Source organism: Hesperophylax consimilis, chromosome 12 (assembly GCF_061612785.1).
Source record: "Hesperophylax consimilis isolate HC1 chromosome 12, BYU_Hcon_1.0, whole genome shotgun sequence".
Classification (NCBI taxonomy): domain Eukaryota; kingdom Metazoa; phylum Arthropoda; class Insecta; order Trichoptera; family Limnephilidae; genus Hesperophylax; species Hesperophylax consimilis.
The window spans coordinates 2,041,381-2,064,488 of NC_142847.1; the positions used below are offsets into that span (position 1 = coordinate 2,041,381).

The 23,108-nt window shown below is 34.5% G+C and overlaps 1 protein-coding gene across 2 annotated transcripts in view; it reads right to left on the minus strand.

The window, feature by feature from the left end:
* Positions 1-1,282, minus strand: part of LOC149418994 (uncharacterized) — a 491,041-nt gene extending 489,759 nt beyond the window's left edge. For both annotated transcript variants that reach the window (XM_089637629.1, XM_089637631.1), the window contains exon 1: positions 1,247-1,282. The gene's annotated coding sequence lies outside the window, so the exon portion shown is untranslated. The remainder of the gene's footprint in view (positions 1-1,246) is intronic.
* Positions 1,283-23,108: the final 21,826 nt, after the last annotated feature.

Here is a 23,108-nt window from a genome sequence, read left to right on the forward strand (position 1 = left end):
TCAAAACAGAATGCTCCACGGACTCAGCCATATTCTGCGTAAAACGGACGCTGGAATACTACAGGAAAAGAAAAACAACAACTTACGCATGCTTTTTGGATCTTAGTAAGGCATTCGACAGAGTTTCCCACCCCCTACTATGGAAAAAACTAAAGGAAAGAGGGATACCATGGAAAGTGGTAAAAATTCTCGAATCATGGCATCGCCAACAGGAAAACCTTGTAAAGTGGAAAGATGGATTCTCAGAACCCTATTTCTTGAAAAGCGGGGTCAGACAGGGTGGATGTATGTCCCCAGTACTGTTCAACTTATACATGGACGAATTAACCCACAGGTTAAACAATGCTGGAGTGGGCTGTCACATCGGAGGTCTATGTGTTAACAATATGAGCTACGCAGATGATATGGTTCTGATGGCACCGTCAATACGGGGATTAAGAATTCTCCTGAAAATCTGTGAGGAATTTGCTCACGAAACCAACATGATCTATAATGCGAAAAAAACAGCACTGTTGGTCATAAAACACGGGGAAGGCCCAAAAAACATTCCCCCAGTCTTTTTGAATGGTGAGATTCTGAAAACAGTAGAAACCACAAAATATCTAGGACATATCATCAACAACAAGTTAACGGATGATGAAGATATTGACAGGCAGAGGCGTGTACTGAGTATAAAATGTAACATGCTCAGTAGAAGATTCCGGCTCTGTAGTCCACGAGTGAAAAGGACGCTCTTCTTAGCCTTTTGCACCACCCTGTACACATGCGAGCTCTGGGCTAATTTCAAGAAAAGAACAATGGAAAGGCTTCGGGTTCAATATAATAACGCTTACCGATTGATGTTCGGACTCCCCAGGCACTGCAGTGCCTCCTCGATGTTAACAGAAGGGCGAGTTCCAGGATTTACAGCTCTGTTAAGAACCAGGATTGCAGGACTGAGGGAAAGGATAAACCATTCCAGAAACACTATTATCATAGAATCGCGTCTGACTTCAGGATCGAGCATTGAAGACCATTGGAGAAAGATACTTGCTCCCACAATCTTAGATCCGTTGGATTCCCGTGCTTCTCTGCTTTAACTTAATTTCATTTTTAATTTTTTAATCTCTTTTTATTTATTTTATTTATGTTACTCTATGTAAATATTATTTGTACTTATCTCATCTATGGGATGTGTGGGATTGCACTAACCTCCCCACATCCTGGAATAAAGAATTTATTATTATTATTATTATTAAGCTCCTACCTTTTCATGGCTCACTGAATATTCCTTAAGTTTTAGATAACGCGCTGAACAGGATCTGTAAAAAAATTGTTGTTAGAGTAATGTGAAGAAGTGATAAAATCATGTTTATTTAAAACATACATAAACTTGAAGGATAATGGATTTTTCACTATAATTTTTAAATTTTTTAACATAATATTATCGAATATTACCGTAGAGGAATCAAAAAAAATAAAAAAATATATTGTAAAATTTCCTATTTCATTTAAATTTTTAAGTGTTAGATTTCCATTTCATATTCATGTTTGTGAATGTATGTTACTCTCGAGACGGTTATAATTTTAATAATTAATAAAATATACCAAGGAAAATCCACGGCTTGTATCACGTCATCTCAACTCAAGATCTATGTGAAGCAGTGACGTGCGACAACTTTTAGCTGATTTTTTTAATAATTTTTTTAATATACCAATACCAAGAAAAATAAAATTACCTTTTTATTTATACTACAATAGGTACTGGTGTACTTAAATAAATACATTACAATATTTTATTTATTTAAAATTTATTTGTTTCATACACAGGTACATTTATTTATAGAATACAGACATATTAATACAAGCCTTGTTTTCAAGCGGCAAGAGAAAGAAACAAAACAGTTAAATTAAATATTAAGAGTTTGTACTAACAGAAATTACAGTAGGTAAATTAGTACCATTGATTATAAACCACGTTCACACTTTAAATATTTTATTCCTTTAATTTTAGAAGGAAAATTATTCATTTTTTAAATAAATTCAATCGTTCTTTGACTTCTTACAAATAACGCAAATTTCCAAAAGAAAAATCTGTCTTGCATTTTTTGTTCAGTAAATGTTCCATTGCACTGTCCACACATTTTTTAAAGAACTTAAATTTTAAAAATATCTTTTTGCTGTACAAATAAAAATATGTTTACTATATTTTTATCTTCACAAAAATTCATATATTTCTGCCAGTAAGAGTTTCGTTATAACATATTTAACTAAACGCTTCGATTCGTTCATAAGACGTAAGAAGACCTTACAGTGGATAGGAAGACGTTATAACGTTACAATCTATATACGAAGGTTGCATTCTTTTAATCGAAAACTGTAAAAGTCACAGCACGCCCTTGAGCAAAGTGAGGGGAGGGGAGGGGAGTGATTAATGAGGTAAGAAAATGGAAGCGCGGCTAGAAATATTGCCTTGGCCCTTCTTTGTTCTGCCATATTGCCTATCTTATATTATGTAGTAGCGAAACCAAGGTGTCAATACCAAAGGGTGGAAGCGTAAATCCACCATTTCAACTGTAATAGTATTTTTTTAACAATATTTTTCTTAAAATTTTTGTGATAAAATCTTTATAATCACTATTTACAACTCCATTATTGCTCCACATTTTAACTACTACTCAACGATTCTTTTCTCATGTACTAGAGAACAAAATAGCTTTCAAATTTTACAAAATAAAGTAATGAGAATAATTTTTTTTAATAACTAAAATGTTAATGGAACTAAATTGGCTTACAGTGAAACAAATGAATGTTAAACAGTGAAATAAACAACCTCTTACCAAAATACCTCCCAAAGATAATTATGTACAACAAAGATATTCACAAACATGATACAAGAACGTACAGCAAAATAAGACTCCAATAAAAAGACAAAGCCAATACACAAAATAGTTCATCTTACATAGAAATACAATATTAAAGACTGCACCAGTTGATAGATTCGAGATTAATTGAAGCAGCCATTAAATAAATAAAAAATGAAATAAAAACAAAAATGTAATGTCCCAGTCGGGTCGAAGACTCATCGCTTCGACAAGGCGCCTCTAGGAGTCCCTGTCCTGTATTACATTTTATTTTATTTTTATTTTTTTTTTCAAAAGAAAGACAAATATTCCCGGGTTACGAATAACCTGACAATATTTGAAAATCTCCTACTACCACCACAGAAAGCGGAAAATGTTGCTTGTGTTGTAATGGAGGACTTAGCCAGCCGAGGAATTGAACACACTACGCCTGGGTGGGACCCAAGCGGGATGTCAACTCGGCCACCGACCATCGCAGGCCAATATCTCCTTGCACAGCTTTTGCCTTTGCTCATCACAGCTTTGTTTTGGACAGCCAACTGGAAGTCTTACTTTTGTGATATTTTTCATCACGACCATTTCATTGATCCCAGAAAAGGATTTGACCTTCTCCACGAATGTTCTCCACTGACTGTGGTTATTCACCTTGTGATGTTTTGGACATCCACAAAAATAAACGATAAATAATAAAATAACGTGCTCTAAAAATTTTTTGTTTAAACAACGACGGAAGATTTATTGACAGACAGGCCTTGAGTAAACAGATTCCCACGGGAAAGGAGAGACCGGAGGACAGTCAGGTTTGGAACTTGAGTGCGTTGACAGCTCCATGAAATCTATACAAATGAGAAGTGTTGTGTGAAATTGCAGTGAATTAGTGGATTCAGATGGTGTTAATAGTATTGTGGAATTTTGAACTAAAGTGAAATATTATTGAACCGGTTTTGTGCGAAGTGAAAGTGGTTGGACTCAGTGGGAAAACAATTAATAATAATGACAATAATAATAATTGGATAATTTGTAGAGCGCCGTTTTGTAAAAACCCACCTCAGGGGCGCCAGGTGTTGTGCAATCGCGATTGTGTTATAAAGTTGTGTTGATTTAAACGTGATTTCGTATACAGTTCGAACTAGATTGCTTGTCTTAAAAACATGAAAATAATAAAAATATTGATTGCGTTTTAAAATAGAGTGAATGTACTTAAAGGCAGGAAGTGTTTAATCGGGCTAAGTTATTGATTTGGCGAGATGGCATTCTATCCACGGAGACCGAAAACCAGAGAATCAAATAGATTATTAACTGTGGGTTCGAATCCTAACAGATTAGGGAGGTACAATTTTATTTACAGGAATATTTAATTACCCTTTTATAAGCGTAGGGAGGAGGTCGAAAATTAAAGTGATTTAGCTATATAGTGTAACCAGGTAAGTTTCACACGAGGATTTGGAGGTGACTAACAGGGTGAGTTTTTTTATATTATTTATTAAATTTCAGAGGACCCTTTTAATAATAGGATACAACTGAGGTACAAGAACCGAGTTTGCAACGCCTGCAACCCAAATAATCTTCCCATAAGAAGGGATACGCTAGACGCATTGTCAATCAGCTGTGAGCGAGAGACGAGTCAACGACCTTTTCATATATAGGCCGAGAGGCGCGGAGTACAGTCAGTCAAAGGGGAAGTTTTGCTAGCGTATGCCGTCCCAAATTGAAAGCGATCGGATACAACCAGACGGAACGAAATGAAAACTTTTCTTCTGTTATTTGACCTTCTAATTTAATACTTTTCATCTATTGTTTGACTTTCTAAGTTACGAATTGGGATGCACAAAAACAAATCTAAAGTCGAAAGAGGGAGATGGTAATCTCCGAAATAAAACTACCAACCGAACAACTTTTCTCAACAGGTATCTTTCGAGAGGTAGGCAGCCTCTTTAAATTAAATGCAAAAAATCAAACCAATTATCCGTTTATACCTTACCTGAGAGGATAGGTATTCAGTAGAAGTTACCCATACCTAATACACGAGGATGCTAGTAACCTCATAAAATAAATACTGGAACCAAATATTAAAATACAGACAGTCCTCATCCCAAATTTGGCATATCGAGTAGACCTTACATATATCTCACATGATAATTGGCTGAATGGGTAGGCACACAACCTATCGTTAATAAGCAGGCAGAATGTCGACAAGATCGTCGTGTGTTATATGTGTATTGACCTAGAAAAGGATGTAAATCCCCGACGGCGTGGGAGTTACAACGTTTTCTGGAGGTGGCGCGTAACTTAGGACCTTGCGTGTCACATTTTCGCGACTAGATTCGTGAAAAGGGATGTTATGGTTTTCCCCTTCTACACTCAGTAAAGTTGTTTATCCTGGAGGTGTTTGAGATTGGGGCAATTCTGAAATTGGTGAAGAGACCTGGTTTTCTTTATTCTGGCGTGAAGGTTGCCGATTTGGAACAAGGGGAGACCCGGCCGGTTGTGATATCCAGACACGCAGATATCGATCGCCTTGCTCAAATTATCATCCATCAGTTTTGTTTGGTAAGCGGAGGAGCCAATCCTAACTTGAAAAAAATTCATTTCCTTTCCTCTCCTTCCCCTCCCAAAATATATACATGGATGGCGCCGACAACTAACACCATAAATTTATCGTATGTATATCACATATATAAAATCTAACACTTTATTATATTCACATTACCCTACGATAGGTAGAATCGAGTAGCTAGGGGGGGGTGAGCAGGCGACTTAGAAGATAAGGTTTATAAAATGGTTTTGAAAAACAGCGGTAATGGATTCAACTCACTCTATCTCAAAAGAACCAAGGGATACCACACAAAACATAAATAACTAGGTTTCTAAACCGAGAAACAAAAACCCAACACAACGTTCGGTGAAGCCTTTTTATACTGAACCGTCACGTGAAATGAGTACGTTCAAGGTCGTACGTCACGTAGACAAACTAGGATGTACACACTTGAAGGGGTGTGTAATAAAGAAAAGACGGCAGGGAGGACCTTCCTACCCCGGATATATATATAACCAAAGCCTTATGGAAAAGTTACCTACGGGACTTAAGGAAAATGTATCGTAGAAAGAAGAGAAGGAAAAGTTTGAAGGAGAAAGGGCTGATCATTACAACCTTCATTTTTCAGTCTCTTCCACACAGTGTGCAATATACCTTGTCTCAGCCTACCTTGGGTTGATTTCACCAAGGCCCCACTTGGTTATCACCTGATTATCTGGTTTTATTATTTACTTGTTGATTGTTGGTGTCCTGTCATCTGACTTTTTTTTTTAATGTTGATTGTTGATGTCCTGTCATCTGGAATTATTATTTATACATGTCAAGTGTTGGTGGTCTGTCATGCATTATTGTTTATAGATATTGATTTTTGGTGTCCTGTCATCTGACCTAATTATTTATATATGTTGATTGTTGATATCCTGTCACCTCACATTATTATTTATTTATGTCTATTGTCGGTGTTCTGTCAGCTGGCATTATAGTTTGTACATGTTGATTGTTGGTGTCCTGTCATCTGGCATTATCTAAACCCATCATAGTTTGGGGCCTATAGAATCACGGTGGTATCTTGATCAATTATTTCTTATTATTGATATTTGTGTTCGAATATTCCAATCTCTTTCTACTAAAACGTATGACTTTCAAAGAATTAAAGTAATTACAGAAAGGTTAAGTTTAAAACCAGTTCGGAATAGACTCGTTTATTTTGATATTATTTGCAAGTTATTATCCGTCTGCAAACGGGAATTATGTAAGACGTCCGTATCTCCGATTGTCTACAAGCTCAAACTACTATATTGTTATATGCATATATATATTTTTCTATTATCGTCGAACCAGTCGATAGATAAATTAACAGCGATAAATCAATAAATCATGGCTTCACACTAGATGTCACAATACGTCTTCACCCGTATTTTACGGCGACTTGAATATAAAAAGCCCATAATAAATCTGCCATGAAACCTTTAGGGAAACTTTCGGCGAAAAAATGTATTCGTGAAAAAGGCATTTCCCACTTTTAATAAAACGGAAAACTTTCATAAATTTTCAAAAGGCAATAAAAAGTTGTAAAATTCGTGTCGCATCGGCGCGGGAGGGGGAGGAAAATTGGAGGATTTGATGGATTCTCGCTAACTATTATGGAGGTACATTTTACATTCTGTCAGAAAAAATATACCGCTTTATCGAACTATATATTAATCATATTAAATTGATGGAGCGTTGTGTGGAATGTTTCTAGTTCGTTCACCTAGTAAGGGCTGAGACCTTACGAGCTAGAGTGCTAGATATACCTTGTTTGTTGTTTACTTTATAATAATAATAAATAATAGAATATATGCACTGCATTAAACGTATTGAAAAAAAATGTGAAAGTGAAAATAATAAAAAAATATGTGGATATAATGAGAGTTTTAAATTTAAAAAAAATCGCGTTAGAGAAACGAACCCCGATCAACTGTATGGAAGACAACAATGCTATATACCAGGGATGGCCAACAGGTCGACTGCGGTCTACCGGTCGACCGCGAAGCTGATTTAGGTAGCCGCGAAAGTAAAATAAAGTGAATAGGAAAATATGACAAAATAACTTTTTTTTAGATGTATTCGCGCGAAGGACTGAATAAGGTACCTACTCACACACTTCGGTCGCATCGCAGCAACGCAATAGCAGTATCGGTGCGTGCGTGTGCGTGAGTCAGTCAAATAAATGCGGCTCGCCTCGCTCCGCGCGTAGGAAAGGTATATCGCTGTCTCTTTTCTTTTCATTTTGCATTGTTTTCTCGTGGCTTTGTTTCGTGGGTAGCTAGCCTAGCCAGTACCTTCTAGTGTCGACTTGAGTGCGCACGGATCACATTGAACATGTTATGTGGTGATAGCAAAAATAACGTAGGGACTTGGACTGAAATTGTGACTTTGTTTTTTATTGACTATTCACTATTATAAATATCAGAATGAGTGGGCCATCTAGTTCGATTGCTAAAAATGTAAGACTTACCATTATGTGAGTGGGAAGAGGATTATTATTTTTTATTATGGTCGAGGACAAATGTGTCTGTCTAATTTGCAACTCAAATGTAGCGTTACCGAAAAGTTGAAATGCATTTTAAAACTACACATTCCAAATACGCCACTGATTTTCCATTTGGGAGTGAAAACTGAAAGATAAAAGTACGCGAATTAAAAAGCAAGTTAAGTACGCAACAATCTTTTTTTACGAAACTAGACTCGAAATCAAAAGCTGCAACACTGGCGTCATTCACTGTTACAGAAATATTGATAAGACGTAAGAAACCTTTCGAATATGGAGAAATGATTCAGTAAGCCATGCAGAGAGCTGAAGAAGCGCTTTTTAATGACTTTAAAAATAAGAATGAAATTTTTTCAGCAATAAATGACAGTTTATTGTCACAAAACATAGTAATGCGACGCAGTGAAGCCTTAAGTGAAAATTTGAATCAATTACTTAATGAAGACTTGGAAAAATGTAGTTTCTCGTCACTACAGTTTGATGAATCCACCGATGTAACCGACATTACTGAATCGTGCATTTTCGTGCGTCTAGTGTTTGAAGACATGACGGTAAAAGAGGAGTTACTAACGATGATTCCATTGAAAGGGCAAACCAGAGGTGAAGATATCTACAGATCTTTTAAGTAATTTGTTGAAAAAACTGAATTTCCGATTCACAAACTAGTTGCTTTCACGACAGATGGAGCACTCGCTATGGTGGAACAAAGAGTTGGTTTTATTTCGTTGTGCAAAAATGATGACAACATTTCGAGTTTCACCAACTAACACTGCATCATACACCAGTAAATTTTGTGCTCTAAAATTCTCGAATCAGATAATATTATGAATGTTGCCTTTAAAATAGTTAATTTTATTTGAGCCAGAAGTTTGCAAAGGCGACTATTTCGAGCTCTTCTTGAAGAGACTGAATCCGAACACTCAGATCTTTTGCTACATACAGACGTCAGGTAAATTAGCCGTGGTGCCTTTTTACGAGATTTCGACAATTAATGCCAGAAATCAAAACATTTATACATTCAAAAGGAGAAAATATACCCGAGCTTGAAGATGTAAAATGGCTTATGAAGCTGGCCTTCTTTTGTAAGATAACATAAAAACTCAACGAGTTAAATCTGAATCTTCAAGGGAAAAACAGAATCGTCATTGACATGATAACTTTGATTAAAACTTTTAAAAATCTAATTCAAGTGCATGCATCTCAATTAAAACGAAGCAAACTAAAAAATTATAAAAGCATGGAAGAAGAATCTATGCACAATTCAAATCGAGATTTTAAAACTTTCGCTGAACAGTTGGAACATTTGCACCTGGAGTTTGAGGGGTTTGCGGATTTTGCCGCTCTCGAAGAAGTAATAAGTTTCATGGTATCCCCATTTAATGAAAATATTGATATTAACAGCTTAACCGTTAAAATCGGTAACTTAACTAATACTGAATCTGTTGTGGTCGAAGAAAAAATAATTAAGATGAGAATGGACAAATTTTTGAAAGCTAGGGCATCTTTTAGTACAGATTTTTGGAAACTGATTTGCAAAGAAAAGTTTCCATGCCTAAGAAAGGTAGCTTTATATTTGACGTCGTTTTTCGGTTCTACCTATCTTTGCGAATCAAAATTTTCAACGATGAATGCAATAAAAACCAAACATTGTTCCCGCATAACAGATGCCCACTTCGTGTTTGCGAATCGCAGTTACTTCGTACATTCCCCAATATGATAAGCTTGTGGAGAATATGCAGTGTCAAACATCCACCCTAAAACGTAACGCTGAATGAAAAAAAATAATATGTTACATTGCATTAATAAATTCTTACAAATTTATCACAAAATAGTTATTATTATTATTTTGTCACTTTTAAACTCTACCTTGCAGTCGACCGCAAGAAATAATTTTTAACGCAAGTAGACCGAAGAGGTCAAAAGCTTGGCCACCTCTGCTATATACCAACTATTGTAAAACCGGCGGCATAAATTTACTTCAATAATAAGTTAAAAATAATATATGGTATATTTGCGCCACGTTCAAAGTGGAAGATACTCTCAGTATCGCCCTGGTGTAAGACCACCACTCAAAATTGAAATTTTGCCCGAAATGGTATTGATGGCATGAGATTTGAGTAGCCTGGTACTTCTTCACCTCCTCCTTTCCCTCTCCACACTACCTTCAGCCTCAAAACATACTCCGATTGGGGTTGCCGTTGTCTCACTGGCTCCAGACGGTTGGGAACAGTTGGGAATCTTGTGTGGTTTCACATTTGAAATACAAAACTAAACTTTAATGACATTTTTAAGGTTATTTTTTTTTCTTCTAAAAACATTTTTTTTTAAATTAGCATGTATTGAATAGTTAGTCGGGTTAAGGGGTTGATCAGAAAGATTCTTGCGTGCTGTGATATTAATCACAGATTATTATAATAAAACGACAGCTACTTTATCCTGCATGCTCTTAAATCTCTGCCTTAAAGCCTAGACGAAGGTTTTATATTCCTGAATCTTGTGATTTACTTAGAACGCACGATTTTCAGGCCGTAATTTGTATACTTCCGGATTAAGGCCTTCAGCCTACTTACTAAGGCTTTCCGCTTGCAAATCCGTATTTACATCTCATCTAATCATCTGATGTCAAATATAGAAAACTTTCAAAGCTTTTTCTTAAATATTATAAGATTACCGAACAAACGTCCCTTTGTAATGTGATCCATTAAAAGATTGCATGGCGAATTTCTGCTTCTAATTAATGGTTCAAAATATTTCTCTATTGGTTTTAATTTAGGTAAATAGATAAAATAGTTGGTTTTCGATTGGACGAGATGCAAACATTGATAAACACTTAAAGTGATAGCCTATATTTAGAGTAAGATCCCAGAAATCAATTTGGGAGACGGGTGGGGTACCGCCACCCCAGGAAACATTTATTGGATAACCATCACCTCTGCCATAGGTCACCTCAAGTGGCTCGCTACGTTTGGCGATTTAGCAGGGGTGCCCGGGTTCATTGGGTAAGATGTGTTTAGGATGCGCCTACCCATCAGCTGCGTGGCACACTGTATCGGGAGATGGGAAGACCTGTTGACCTTTCTAACTAATCTCTCTTGTCAGTGGGAAGAATAGTGCATTCATCCGTCACTCTTGGATACACTTGAAACGAGAATATTAGACCACTGTTGTAATACTTACAAGTATGAGTTCATTCTTAAATAATAATTCTAAACAAGCCACGTGTGGGCCACCATTGACAAGGCTAAAGGAACCAACATCGGGAATTTGCTAAGATTGTAAGAATAAAAGAGAAAAGGTTTCCAATATTACATTTATTCCTACAACTTATAGAACAAGAGAACTCTATTTAAACATTATTAATTATATCTCAGGGGTGAGCGCCGAGCGGCCAGTCCGAGGAACTGAGCGCACAGGCGGAATTTATATTACATTAAAGTGTGACATTGGTGTGATGACATAAAATTATTTGACCTGATTTAACGTGTGAAGGGCGCCAAACTACGCATGAAGCGTTGTTAAATTTATAAAACAGAGCGATCCGTTGACCAGGGTAGAAATTCTGCTAGCTGACGGCGTCATCGCTGCACGTAAGATTTGTCGATTGGAGTGCTCGCCCGCATCTCCTCTTATACGTTAACTTTTAAATGTCCCCAGCTGGGTGCCCGAATAGTACTGAAGTTCGTGGCGATGGTGCTTCCGCAATTCTGTCTCGAGCTCTCTCTGGAAGTTGCCGTACCGCATGCGATACATCAACATGTGCAAGGTCTTGACAGTTGTTAGGAACTCGGTAGCAGGGCAAAATTGAACTGCTACACACTGAATTCTAGATTCTTACCCACCTTTCATACCACTTTCCTTCCCAAAGCTTCCTCTCTTTCTTTTCCTTAAAAAACCTTCCATACAACATCCCCATAAATGACATAGGCCCGGTGAGAAATTTTTATTCTGTCTGAGGTTAATGAAAAAAAAGCTAAGTATCATTTCGCACCAAATCACAGTTGCGTCCAGTCGAGTTGTGTGAGATGCTTTTGGATTCATCCCAAATGAATTGTTTGCTGTTTAGGTTAAAGAAAATATAATAATTGTTTGTTGTTTAGGTTAAAGCAAATATAAAAATGGTTTGTTGTTTAGGTTAGAGCAAAAATAAGAATTGTTTGTTGTTTAGGTTAAAGCAAATGTAAGAATTATTTTCTACAATTACCAATTATTATTTCTATAATTACTTCACCCACAATCAAAATTAGTACGTTAAATAATCTATATCAGCATTAAAAACTGTTTCAAAGTTATCGATCCTAAAAAAACTTGAAAAATATTCCAATTGAAGTAAAAATAAAAAAAATCTTACACAACTCCGCACTTAAAAAAACCAATTTCACCCTCAATGATCCATTAATTCCACTGGATCAAATTTTGATCATGACTCAGCATCTCTGTCGATATATAAGTCATATTCAAATGTCAGATTAATATCAGAGTGTAATTGGAAGATCAAATCTGTGTTTAGGCTTATATTTGAGCCATGCTTAAGCTGTCTCGTCGTATTATAACATTACTCACCGTATCGTTTATATTATGTATGGAATTATAATTTGAATTCGCTATCTGAAAGAGAATCATCTTTTAAATTGCAAAGTAAACAATACTTTGATTTGAATGTGAAGATATCTTGATGTTTTTGGATTAAAGATCTTATCAATGCTTTCGTCATTATAATATAAAACTCGGATGGGCGGAAATATATGTTTATGAAACTGGGTTTAAGCAATATAATCATTGAAGAAGAAAATAGTACTAATTAATCTAAACGAAACATCAAACACAACAAGACACAGAAAAAAAAGGTAACGATCTCAACCGGGAATCAAATCCGGAATCTCTATCTTACCCGAACAATGCTCCTAACCTCTAACAACGCGGTCTCTAGGACTCAATTATTTTATCTAATTCTTGTCATAAATCTCATAATTCAAATTCAGAATTAACAATATTATCCTCAACTATTTTTCCATATTTTTGGTTGCTATCTTTTTGAATGATTACAGAGTTCTAAAGAATTTGTTTGCAACCTAGATAGTGTCTCGGATAAACATTTCCGATTTTTATTTGTATGTGAACCCTACTGACTTTTTATAAAAGTCTAAATAAATATTTAGTGTTAATCGGAATAACTCATTTAATTTAATGACCATAAGGTTATACCATTGATGTATTATACTAGATTAGCCCTGTCTAGTTAAATTCATTTTAAAAATAACGCCGCGTAGCGTACGTCACAAATATGGAGATGAACTTAACAACCCAACTCTGTTTAAACTCCTTGTACAAGCGTTCAAACTCGTAAGCAAAACCACAGAGAATTTGTTGTCAGAGGTGGTGTAATATGGACATAATTCAAATTTAAATATTTGGAACTCGGTTATTTTTGTGATTGAAAAAATGAACTTGCCCAGCATAGCTGAGAAGCAAAATAGACCAACAAAAGGCAAAACGCAATGCACAGTGCCCATTTCGCATTGCGACATAATGCGTGGGCCTTTTCATAAATTTGCATGTGAACCAAACCAAAATTGTGTTGGAGTTATTTTTAAATGAATATGCCGTGTCTAGTCTAATTTAGTCTATGGGTTATACCCATCAATGTAATATATCATTTAATTTGAAGAAAAGTTTTTCAAATAAAATTGAATCCAAAAATTATTCCAAAATTTATTTAATCATCGAAGAACAAGATGATATTTAAAAATCTCATTGATATAAGGAACAGAAAATAAAAAGATAAAGGTCGTAACTGGGAATTGAACACAGATCCTCTCTCTTACAGGGACAACACTATCCCAATTGAGCTACTGAGACCTAGCTATTTTTAACGATATCATAATTCAATTTTTTTTATTTAAGATATTCAATTAATTCTTATATTATTTAGGCTGATTTTAGGTCTACAGCACGATTTTGTCTAACTTGATTATCGGGGTGATGCAGCAAATTTCATATAACTATACTATGTAAGTAACAGCGCTTCAAGATGCATATAAGTTCTAGTAGATATCTAATCAAGATTTAGTTTCGGAAATGGCTGATAAAATTTGCATACAATTATTACATGCAGATGGGCGTCTTGTTCCACTTGAGCTCCTCTGTTTTCTATTAAAAGCCTTAGACGAAGTTAATGGGATTTTTTTGCAGAAAAATGTCATACTACGATGTAGTTTTAAAGACTGGGTTTTACCTGTTTCCGAAATTGATCGAAAATTTACCAAGGACAATAAATTTTATACAAAACATTCATGTAATTAGGTTGCAATTTTATTAGCTTTATTGTGATTATTTGTAGGAACAGAATTAAATTAATCACCATCCATGCTGTAAGAAATTATTAATATTCTATGATTAATTACCGATATTTGCAAGCACGGTCAACAACTGATAAAAGATGTTCCGATGGGATGGAAAAATGTTCTCGCGGCCTGCTTATGTTAACGTATATATAAGTTTCAGTTAATCATGTATTGTTTCATAGTGCTTTCACACAAACGAAGTATTGAATTCCGTAAGTCTAAACTTAAATTTTTGGGTGCACAGTTTACACCCGCGCTGTGCAAGCGGGTTCCCTACAGAGCATCGGACCATCCCTGTCATTAACTGTCAATATACATATCTTTTTGAACAATGTCGTTCGTTATGCGAAATTACTGGCTTGTTAATGAACAGATATGAACTAACAAAGCTGTTTGAATTGAAATTTGAAAACGAAAGTTGTGAATAAATACCTCATTAACTAATTATCTCCTTTTTGCTGTCAAAAAGTAAATGCGAACTGTCATTGCAAGTTAAGGTTAGTTTGTCAATTTATTAATATTTTTACGTAGCTGTTTGACATTTCGGAATGTCAATTTATCCACATCAATGTTACTAGCGTATATCGATTGCTTATTTATTTCATCATCAATACCGTGCTAGCTATCGATCTAATATTGTAAGTTATCGACTTCATCGTGCTAGACCCCTGAGCTATGGCCTACGCATAAATCTCAACTTGAATGTTTTTTTTTAATTGTCTCGTGTGATTATGTAGCTAATCTTAAGCATTTATCTTTCTTTTCCAAGATTATTTTTTTTAATATATTTCACGCAATGTTTGAATGAACTGACTTTATGTCGTATTCTTATACTACCCGTATTTATTTTTTTAACTTCTGAAATGCCTATAAACCTCTCTGACTCAACAAAGGAAGTTTATTGTTCATATATAAAATTAATGACACAGAAAAAATCATTAAGAAACAATGACTGCGATTGCTTTATTATCGGACTGTAACCTCTAAATAAATCAATGCTACTTATATGTTATCGATAGGGGAGTATGCCAGAAACATTATGACATAAAACCAAGAGTATACTATTTTTTCATCTCCATGGTTCAAAATGACACACATCGTTTAACCCACGATCCTTCTCACTGTCTCGAGCTCAGCCAAACTTCTTTAGATGAAGATCAAATAACTCTCGAGGAGGTTGTTACGTTTACTTTCTTCCGTTTTGAAAAAGTGTTTTAAAATAATGTAGCCTTGTTACCGATTTTTGCGGAACTCATTCATCCAAAGTTGTAGGTTCTGTATTGATCTACAGGAAACCTTATATTTTCTATTTCTTTTTCCCAAATCAAGGAAACAACAAAAAACCAATGAGGGATGGATATGAATCTCAGTCAGTATGTCCAGGAGTGACGGACGTATGAATTTACCCCTCCTACTGTGGTGCAAGGCGATGAGTTAAAAAGACCCCTCCACATATCATTGCCAATATGACATAGGCCCTGAGATAAAGTATTTTTCTCATGGCCTCTTGTGTGGAGTTACTACAATTTTTTACTTTATATCTATTTATTTTCAACTTTTCGTAGCATTCTTCATAGTTTCATTAGCCTTCCAATGGCTGACATTAGCGTCGAAAAGTCGTAAATCATACGAGTAAGAACTTCCCTCGTGCGAGTATCCGTCTACTGTATTTGCCTTCTGTGTTTATGGGTTGCCAGTCTATTAAAACACAATGGGCATTCGCCTTCGCTTCATAACAAATAGACAATACAGTCTGACGTCGGGCAACCCCAGAAGAAGACGAAGAATTAGTCGTTTAATACGAATTGTGTTAATTGTTTATTGTTTTATTTGAATGGTAATAATGTTTATCTTGGGAAACACTATTAAATTTAATGTCTATCGCAATTGTGCCAATTTATTACAAACATAAAGGACAACGCGTGAAACCATTTAATTATTGCTAACCCCATTATTTAAAAAGTCAATAACTTACTTATTTCAGAGGCGTATACACAGACTCGTTCTATGCGTTCCACGCAATACCGTGTAAGAAAAGTATAAAACAACAATTAAAAATAGTTGTGGATAGGTTTCCTTGTATAAAACAGTAACTAAAATTAAATTCATTATTGTGTATAGCATCGTAATTTTGTATTTTATTTTATGTTCTTCATAGAAATCGTAACAAAGATTATTCACTAACACTATCAGGTAATAGACGATCCCGTTTACGTACATTTGGTACATCAAGTAATGTGGCACCGTGTTATTTCGAAACCGTGTAAAAAGGGAGTGCAGTGTTACTTATTTGAGGAAAAATATTTTTCATCCATTTATGTTTTCAGTAATTATTATTTTAAAATGGAAATGGAAAACTGACGATAGTTTTACAATATTGTAAATAATTAATAATTGGCGCCTCCCGTGAAAAATCCCGGCATATAATATCGTAGGATTTTTGCAGCTAACAAGATTCTTGTCAGTTAAAAAGCGAAAAATCATGGGATATTATAATAGTTAAAGAATTATTGTATATCAGCTAACAAGTACAAACCCTTGAATGCACATTTTCAAATGTGGAATTAAATAATTTTATTTTAAAATAATTATCTACCCAAGTTATATGTATGTAGGTACTTTATCGCTTGTCGGAATTCTTGACAAAACCCGTTGCAATATGACACTTTTGTGAATACCGCACAAGAGTCCCAACTGCTCCCAACTATCTGGAGCCAGTGAGACTATGGCGTCCCAAAATGAAGTATTTTATGAGGCTGAAGGTATTGGGGAGGGGAAGTGGTAGGTAAAATTCGGGGGATTACCTGGCTATCCAGATCTGGTCACAGAAAATAGCTAAAGCTATTTTAGCAACATTTCAAATCTGTATGGCGGTCTCTACCAGGGCGATACTGATAGTATTTTCCACTTTGGAACGTGCAGCAAATATACCTTAGTTTATTTTAAATGATAACATTTTGAAGTAACAAAAATCAATCAAATAAAATTTACTTGCGCGCGCCGGGATTTTGACCCGCGATCTTCGGATTTAACAAGTTATTGCAGTAAAAATAAAGCTGCAGTTTTTAAATCGCGTATTTTTTAAAACAGAGAACATTTTAACGAGTGCAATTTTTTTTTCAAAAAACTACTTATTTACTAAGATTTAAACCTGCTAAACTACAAGCGTGTATGTATGTCAATTTGAATGTAAAAACCAGTTTGTCAGCAGCACCTATTGACAATATTTTATGTAATTTCATGGTACATTAATATTTACAATGCTAAAAGAGTTAGGATAATATTGTTGCTTAATATTTTTATTCCGAAAACCATTCAATGACTAATCTAGTGTTATTTTACAAACCCAGTGGCGTAAGCTCCGCTGAAACTGACGGGGCGGTAAAGAATTTTCGGCATAACGACCCCTTCCCCAAACGAGGGTGAAAGCGCACACGTACGCCGGCCGCCTGCTCATTTCCCCCTGATGTTCTACCAAAATTACCTCAAACCAGGCCAGGACACTGAACGTCGGCACATTGTACCTACTTTAAGTACATAACAAATTAATGAAATATAAAAAAAGGTTTGTTATAGAATTCAAATTAAAATAATGGTACATACAATATTTTGGACTGCTTCAAATTTATAACACGAAGAACTCTAAGGTTCAAGTTATTCGAAGTTACAGCAATCTTAAGGCGATGCCATACGTAGTAATGCAAAATCATGTGTTTTTGTTTTGAAAATTTGGCCGTAGAAATGTTTGAGATGCTTTGATTAAATACTGCGAGTAGAATACATCTTGGCCTTTGAAATAATCGAGTATTTTTTAGATAAGTCTTTTTATAAGCCCAGAAAAAAATAATATATAAGGCCTATGAAAACTGCTTTTAAATTCAAAATCTCCTACTTACTAACCCATTTTCGGTTATGATTATATTGTATAATGTGGCAAAGTTATTTATAAAATGATTGAAAAAAAAAAAATTTAATCCTGAAAATCCACAAAATAAAATAAAAGGCACTTGTTGGCCATGTTTTTCTCTTGCATAAATCGAAACAGGCGGATGGTGTTAAGCGGGAATTTAAATCTTATCGCCATCTACGTAGGGATTGTTATTGATAAAGGCTCAGTTTAAAATATTACACGACGTAATGCATCGCTTTTATAAAAATAATAATCTTGAAACAAATACAGGATGCAGCAAAACAGCCGATGCAGTTTTGATGGGCCATAACATCCCGTTTGGTGGGGGGTAGGAATTTGGGAGAAGTCTCATTGTGTAGGGGGGTTGTGCCGTTTTTAGTCGTTACCGCGACTTGATCTGGACAACACCGGGGCATCGCCGTCGGTACGTTTCTTGAAAATGACCATCATTTCGTCGCCATTTCGACATCTTCCTGCAGAGCTACCTGAAGGAAAATGTTTTCAAACACCTGAAGGAAAATGTTTTCGGCCCCACAATGGAAGAACTCAATGATCAAATTCTGGAGTAAATCGCCGCTATACACGTGCCAAAATGCGGCCGAAATCGCCTTCATCAATGTATCGCTGCTGGAGGCCATCATCTTTTTGATGTGACCTTCGGGACTTGATGCGTAAAATGGCGTAATGTTCTGTACAAACTTAAATAAACCTCATTTCTGTAAGTTGGGCCTTTTTGTATAGTAATTCAAAAGTCTGTTTTGCCGCACCCTGTATTTTTTCTTATTTGTTTTATTAAAAAATATATTTCTACTTATTAATATTAAATGACACGATTTCTCATATAAACGTAAATGTGATGGTCAATGGTTGACGGTAGTCGTGGTTGAGGGGTAAGGCTCTCTAGCAATCCAAAGGTTACGGGTTCTAATCCCTGATGATAATTTTGATTATAAGAACTTGTGATACTTTATAATTTATTAATTTAAATTTAATTAATTAATTAATTTTAATTTAATTAAAATATTTGCCACACGTTCCAGAGTGGTAGATTCTCTCAGAACCACCATTCAGAATTGAAAACTTTACTATTTATAAACTTAAAACTTTAGCCGTATTTGGTGACCATATCTGAATTGCCAGGTATTCCCCCATCTTCCTCTTTTCCATCTTTTTTCCTTCCTTACTACCTTTAGCCTCACAACATACCCCAATTGGATATGCCATAGACTCACTTGCTCCAGACGGTTGGATGTAGTGGGGACTGTATTCACATAAAAAAATAAAATACAGATTTTCGTAGTCATATGTATTTTTTAAAAATGTGGAATTCAAATCTCAAACGGTTTTACTAAAAAACGTTGAAAATTTTATTCAATAGACAAACGACCGTGTATGTGAAAACTTCACTTATATAGAAACTGACATAAAATAATTCACGGAAATATATAAACATTGTTCGCGCAGCCAAGAAGGCTTGTTTACCTGTTGTATAAACTTGAAATTTCTCATCGGGAATATTTCAAAGGTATTTTAAATGTGCCATATATATCTTATTTTTGAAGATATTGTAAAAATAAATGCTATTTTAGGAAATAAGATAAAATTATCTTTTATGTATTTGTACTTGAAATAGACTTTGAAATTTATAAATTGTAATATTTTAATTTCAAACAGGAAAAAGTTGAAAAAAAATAAACGTATTTTTACTCTGTACGTCGAAAAATTGAAAAAAAAGACTTTCTTTTCATTTAGAGAATCTGCAAGAAAACTGTTCACTTTAAATCTCGTTTATACAATAATAACTTTATGCAGTACAAAAAATAAACATAAGTATATATATTGTAATAATAAAATAAATGATAAAAACAGCAAAAATTAGATTTGAATTCACTGTTAAGGCCATATAAACGGTTATTTCTATGATTACCTACAAATGTAAAAATCATTTTTGTTATTAAAAAACACCATTTTCATAGAATTCTTATTAAAATCACGCGGTAACCGTCAATTAAAGAATAATGGGTCCAAAATAACCTAACTTTTTCAAGTCCGAAATTTCATGTGCCAGCCTGCGGAAAATCCAACGTTGCCAGTTCTATCGGAGTCTAGTTAAAGACATTTTTTTGTTAGTACCAACTCGAATCTAAACTTTTAGTGTCTTTATACAATGTGTAACAAAACACAGTTTAACGAATGTGAAGTGGTTTTTCTTTAGTAAGGCTATAGATGTGTAAAAAGGAGTGAAACGGACTAAAGGTCAATCATAAATAATAAATATGACGATATATTACATAATTTGAATCAGTGTCCTGGCCTGAGTTGAGGTGGATTTGGTTCCCTGCTCAGAGCTCACTGCTGGCGGAGATTTATTATTTCAAATTAAAGTTGCTACGCAGCGTGGCTTATTTACGGACGGAGCAAATTGCACTCGTGGTCCCTTTTCACGGCCTTTACGTGCAGCAGGAAAAAGGTTGGCCACCCCTATTAGTACTAGAAAGATAAAGGAATATGATCATTCCGCCGAGAACTCAGTTGTGATGTATCTTTCTGTAGTAAATAAACAACAACAAAAAAACATTAATGTTAAGCAGCAAGTCGTACGAACTGGATTACGAGTCGCATTAATGTGTAAAGTTACATAGAGTCATCAATAATTGACAGCCCTGCAATCGTTGCCACTATTAAATTCCACGTGCCGACCAGGAACACAAGACAAAATGTAACATTCTTCAGCAACACATACTCAACCAACTATTAGACACACTCACTAACCAATAAGATTCGTGATATAGGCAACAAGTTTGGGGGAACTATTGAAATATTTTCGGACTCCATTTATAATGCGAAGCTCCAGAACTAAGCGTAATCTGTACCAGCTTGAATACTACAAATTATAGTAGCGTTGGTAATGTAGTTTTATCGAGTTGTCTTAAGTGTAGTATTTTTCTAGTTTCTATATTATTTAATGTAACTGTTACATATTTTACTAATATTGTTTCATAATCAGTTTATCAGTTTAACGTTATTTCATGCTTTAAAAACTTTGGGCATAATATCCGATAGGTAACTTGGTATATTCTCTTATTAAAATCCATGTAAAAGCCCGGCTAGGCGTAAAACCAAATAATCAGATCAACCAGTAAGCTGTTCTGACAATTGACAACAATCGGATTTTAATCCCAAAATTCGCACCAAACAACGGGGTAAAAGAAGATAAGTTAATTTATCGCTGGTTATTTTCCAGACCATCTGACTAAATGTTTGTTGTCGACTTGGATAAAGTTACAAACTCCTGAGATAAGATTTGTGTTTTGAATTGAATAAATACCTAAGATTCACATTTATTACGCTGTTCAATGGAGCGAAAATAATCTTCTACATATATTTACATTTCGTTTGTTGCAAAATGAAGTCAGCAAACAACGTAAACTAATTTGAGACACGAGCGCTTTTATGTATAGTATAATGAAATTATCCCTTCCTTCTAGTACATTATTTGATTTATTTTAAATAGTTCGCTGACAAATTGAACATAGTGAGCAAGAACTCACTGTTCAAGTAATTATGCTGTTTCAGTGAGAATTTTTTTTGTTGTATTTTGTATTATATTTTATTTTATTAAAATCAAATTTAGTAATGTTATTATTAACACCTCAGGCCTATGGCATTTTCTCTCAGAAGGTTGAAGAATTATCTCTTTGCGATGAAATCCAAATAAATACACTATTTCTAAAAATATCTAAAAACAAAAAACTTTTTTGAAATGTGATAAAATACGCTTTCAAATGTTATTTTTAGAAATAAACATTTTATTTTCGAAATATTAAAAATAATTTTACAAACATAAAAAATGGCTCACCTTACATTTGTGTGAGTAAAATTACTGAAAAAAAAAATTCACGAAGTTTCATAATACTTTTTCATCATTAATAATTGCGGTCGGAACCTTTGGTTTCAAAAAGATGCATATTTATTTTTTTTTACTTTTCTAAATTATAGATTTAAATATAAAGCTTGGTGTTTTCTCTTTCTGCCACCGTTTAAATAATATATCTCACCATAACAGTAAAGGAGACGCAGCGATTTCTATAAGACCATGTTAGCTGTTCTCAAAAGCAAACAAATCAGGGTTCAGTTCTACAAGTATTTTATTTTTTTAATTACCTGTTTCGGCTTTAAAAGCAACTTATGATGTCTTAATGATTTTATATTGGTAATAAACATTTTAACCGGTAACAAATCATTTTAGACTTTTTTAAATTGATTTAAATTTTGGGGGGGTAAAAATAATCATATAAATAAGTTGTCTCAACATGGCCAAACCACAGTTTGAACATGACATCGAATGCCGAAACAGCTGTCACAATAATATAAAACTAAAATACTTTCAGAAAATTATAACAACATTATTGAATTAGATTTAAAAAAAACTTTATTTAATCTTAATTTGTTAAAATCATTTGTTTTTCATGGAAGCGACAACTGAAATCTTTATTTTATTTGCTATTTTTATAATCTTGAGTGACACGAAATATTAAATAAATTAAAAGATGTTTAAATACAAAATCTCATGTGTAAAACTGATAAACGGTATTTTCATATATTGTTGATTCCTAACTTTCTGAAGTACTTTTCACTTCAACGCCTACGTATTCGTATTATTTAAACTCTACTGAACATGAGATAGCCCATTAAAGTTACTTTCCTTGAAATCAAAGTTTAAGTTTCAGATTCTAAGCGAGCGATATGTTGTACTTTGAAAGTGTGTAATAATTCACTGCTACGTTTCGTTCCGTTTCGGTTCATGTGAATTGAATTATTCCAGAATGTTTAATACTAAATACGCCATGCGTGAAAGGATCAAGTAATTTAAAATACAAGTAATATTCACCACAAGAAAATAATACATGTCTATTTTACTTTGCCGGCAGCCCGGGCATTTACC